The 4,432-nt window shown below is 39.2% G+C and overlaps 1 pseudogene; it reads left to right on the top strand.

The window, feature by feature from the left end:
* The first annotated feature begins 2,966 nt into the window (after window positions 1–2,966).
* LOC124960222 (60S ribosomal protein L7-like) lies at window positions 2,967–3,861 on the top strand (annotated as a pseudogene).
* The last annotated feature ends 571 nt before the right edge of the window (window positions 3,862–4,432 follow it).

The following is a 4,432-nucleotide window of genomic DNA, read 5'->3' as shown; positions in this document are numbered from 1 at the left end:
TTCAGCTAAAATTTCTGAATCCCAATTCCAAATTCCCCGGGGAAGGACCCTGGGTGGTCCAGCATCAAGCACCCTCCCCACTCCTCAACCAATCTACTATGGCCAGAAGCTGAGGTTTCTGAAGAGCATGTCAATTCTATAGCAACCAAGGTCAGGAAGAGATGCACAGTTCTGAAGAAGCAGACATGCCGGGCAGATAGAGCACCACGTCACAGGCAGTGGGTGGAAAAACCAGGATAAGAAATGGATCGGTCCAAATCTGATGTCAGTGCTCTTTTTACCATGATATTCTTCACAGATGACATCTGCTTATTTGTTAATTTATTCATTCATCAGTCATTTATTAGGCACCAACTGAGGACTTGGTTCTGAAGTTTCAGCCATGAACAATACAACACAACTCTGCTCTCACAAAATTCAAAGACTACTATAATGCCACTTACAGCTTCTGTTTGTTCATTTTCAGTAATAGGAAATGTGACTTCATAAGGAGGCTAAATCCATTATTATAAAGTCAAATCCAGTTAAGATAATAGATTTTCAAAGTTTGGAGAGGAGTTTAGAGACAAGGAGTTTAGAAACTCCTGTATTCTTCAAGTAAATAAATGAATCAGTCATCCAGGGTGTGAATCACCATAAATCCTTACAAACTTAGAAGGAAGTTGCATTAGTTAACACACAATAAGAATTTTAAAACACTAAGAATTCAGTCTTCTCTTCAAGTCCAAGAAGTCCAGAAGTAGTCGTGAATGACAAGTAGACCCTGCCACAAAAGAGGGACCCCATTTCTTGTAGCCTATTTCTCTGCCATGCATAGTCTCCTTTTCCAAGGATACATCATGTTTCAAGATGGCTAGAAATTTCTGTGTCCACATTCTGCCCAAAAGGAAGAGGAAGAAGGAATTAAGGGAAGAAGGGCACATCCAACCTCTTCAGGACATCTCACGGATGTGCAAGCCTCCCTGATACCTCATTGACCAGAGTGTGATAACATGGCTGCACCTATCTGCAAGGGAGTCTGGGGAATGCAGTCTGTATTCAACAACGAACCAAGAGTTTGAGTACTGAAGACCAGCAGTCTCTACCATAGAAGCCCTTCCTTAGAGGAGTCTCTCAGTCATCTCCATTCAGTCTTCTCCCATTCCATCTCCTGACTCTGTCTGAAGTTGCTTAGAGCAAAGTTATGCCCTTTCTAACCTAACAGCAATACTGTGCTAGAGACAGCTCATGCTAGATAATAAGTATATTATATTTGGAAGAATTTTGCCAGCTACTTGTGAATTGTTGCCACTATTAAAAATTAAGTTATATAAACTACAATTAAATAAACTTCATAGAAAAACAAAGATAATACATATATATTCGAAATGTATTACTTCCTAGTTATTTTATTACATTATATTACTCCCTATGCTCTTGAGATGATTTAGGTCTACTCCATATGTATGAGGCAAATATATAATGGTGTGCTGTGCACCTGTCTCCCTGATTCAAAAATATCACATTAATAGCTTGAAATCAGTAATGGTAAGAGTATTTACAACACAGAAATCAGCAAACACTATACATTCATGCTTGAGTTATTGTCTTGTTGATTATTTAGCAGAATTACAACCAAAATGCTACTTTTCTACGTTGAGCCAAGAATGATTTTTACATTTTTTAATGCTATAAAAATATACAAAGGAAACTATGCAATAGAGACCATATAGGCTCTCAAAGCCTTAAACAGTCAGTATATGGCCTTTTACAGAAAGAGTTTGCTGACCTCTGGCCTAGAAATTAAAAAGAGATGGAAAAATGTTAACGTGGATTATAAACATGTCAGATTTGTAGCTGTTACGTTACAACTTGCACAAAATCTTGAGGAAATATTTTTCAAGCACTTGAAAAACTATTATCTAATGCAGAAAAAAGTCACTCACATCTTTGACAACCAGGTGAAATTCCGAAATATGTAGAGCTAAAAGAGGCTTAAATTTAATGCCCACAATTTGAAGTTCAAGAAACAGTTTATGGTAAATCATATGTCCACTTTAATAACAATAAATTTATTGGGAAGAGAGCATTGTCAAATTGTGTTGAGTTAAAATCATCAGTTAGCTACAGATGAGTTTGACAAAAAAGCTGAGAGAATCAATTTGTTGTAAATTGGAGAATTTACAACAAAGAATATGGTTTTATTATTGTAAATGTGGTGTTACTCATATCAGCAAATTTTGAAACAAAACTAAAGTTGCATATGTATGTGTACATTTCTCAGGAGCAGATTATTAAAAGTTTGCCATCACACCACTGTCACCAACCTTTCAAATAGCCAAAAACAGGAGCTCTCACCCTCCTTCCATAAAAGGCCTACCTACCTACAGTGTCTGCCAACACTCAGCCCCCTCTTGCTGTGGACCTCACCTTCATTTTCTCTGATCTCTTTTTCTGAAAGCCCTACCTTTCAGAATTTGGTCCTCTAATTTTTTCTTTTTAACTTTTGCTTGTATATTTTCCATTTCTGTCTCTTTGCTTCACCTTTCTGGACATTTCTTCAGCTTCACTTTATAACCACACAATTGAGTTTTTTAATTTATTTATGCTCTCCAGTATAGTTTGGCTCTGAATTATTCCCCAAAGCCTGTGGGTTAAAGGCTTGGTCCCATCTTGGTGCTGTTGAGATGTGGTGGCAACTTCAACAAATAAAGCCTAGTGGGAGGTCTAAAGGTCTTTGGGAGCTAAAGAAATTTTCCTCCTCTAGGTTGTTCTGTCAGACATAGCAATAAAAAGCTAACCGGCACAAAAAGAGTTGAAAGAGACATGACAACCAAATGCAGCACAGGATCTGCAATTTTCTGATCTAAAGGACATTATGGGCACAATTAGTGAAATCTAAATAAGATCCATAGATAATAGCCCTGAATCAATGTTGATTTCAACATTAAAAAAGAATGTTCGCTCTTCTTTTTCCGGCTGGAACCATGGAGGTTGCCGAAGAGAAGAAAAAGAAGGTTCCTGCTGTGCCAGAAACCCTTAAGAAAAAGCAAGGAATTATGCAGAGCTGAAGGTAAAGCGCCTGAGGAAGGAGTTTGCCCAAAAGATGCTTCAAAAGGCAAGGAGGAAGCTTATCTATGAAAAAGCCAAGCATTACCACAAGGAATATAGACAAATGTACAGAACAGAGATTCGAATGGCTTAGAATGGCAAGAAAAGCTGGCAACTTCTATGTACCTGCAGAACCCCAACTGGCATTTGTCCTCAGGATCAGGGGTATCAATGGTGTGAGCCCAAAGGTTCGTAAGGTGTTACAACTTCTTCGCCTTTGCCAGATCTTCAGTGGCACCTTTGTAAAGCTCAACAAGGCTTCAATTAAAATGCCGAGGATTGTGGAACCATATATTGCATGGGGGTACCCAAACCTGAAGTCAGTGAACGAATTCATCTACAAGCGTGGCTATGGCAAAATCAATAAGAAACGAATTGCCTTGACGGATAACGCTTTGATTGCATGATCTCTTGATAAATATGGTATCATCTGCATGGAGGATCTGATTCATGAGATCTACACTGTTGGAAAACGCTTCAAAGAGGCAAATAACCGGGCTGGGGTTGTGGCTCAGTGGTAGAGCGCTTGCCTAGCATGTGTGAGGCACTGGGTTCGATCCTCAGCACCACGTATAAATTAATGAATGAAATAAAGGTAATCAACAACTGAAAAAAATATTTAAAAAAAAAGAGGCAAATAATCTCCTGTGGCCCTTCAAATTATCCTCTCCAAAAGGTGGAATGAAGAAAAAGACCACCCATTTTGTAGAAGGTGGAGATGCTAGCAATAGGGAAGACCAGATCAACAGACTTATTAGAAGAATGAACTAAGGTATCTACCATCATATTTTTGTAATCTGGACAGTTAATAAAACAGTACCTCCTCTCAAAAAAAAAAAAAAAAAGAATGTTCATGGTTTTAAGAAATACATCTGAATTATTCTGGGGTAAAAAGGTATCATGGAATTTTTATAACCAAATTTTAGGGAAATCTGGTGAAAGTAGACAGGAATTCTTATGATTGTTTTTCTCTAAGTTTGAAATTAGGGGAAAAAAGGTAGGTCCCTTGCCCCGACACACACACTAGGGATCAAACCAGGGCTTCACACATGCCAAGCAGGAGCTCTGGCACTGAATTACACACCCTGGCCCCCAAACAGCAGGTTTAAAAAAAAATTAAAAAGCTGAATGGAAGCTGTGTGCCCTGGGTCTGGCTTACTGACACTGGGTCTCCTGGGGGGAGAGGAGGATGATCCTCGCCTGCCAGGCATCATCTCCCAGTTTCCTGTCTTGAGGGTCTGCCTGGTCAGCAGGTGCTGGGAGCCCATTGAGCCAGGGAAGGGGTACCATGCTAGACATTCAGAATGCGGACATTCTCTTAGCCTGCTGTTTGAAGGACAGA

The sequence above is a fragment of the Sciurus carolinensis genome, chromosome 1 (assembly GCF_902686445.1).
Source record: "Sciurus carolinensis chromosome 1, mSciCar1.2, whole genome shotgun sequence".
NCBI lineage: Eukaryota > Metazoa > Chordata > Mammalia > Rodentia > Sciuridae > Sciurus > Sciurus carolinensis.
The sequence above is the reverse complement of the archived record's forward strand: the minus strand, read 5'-3'. Positions and strand labels throughout refer to the sequence as shown.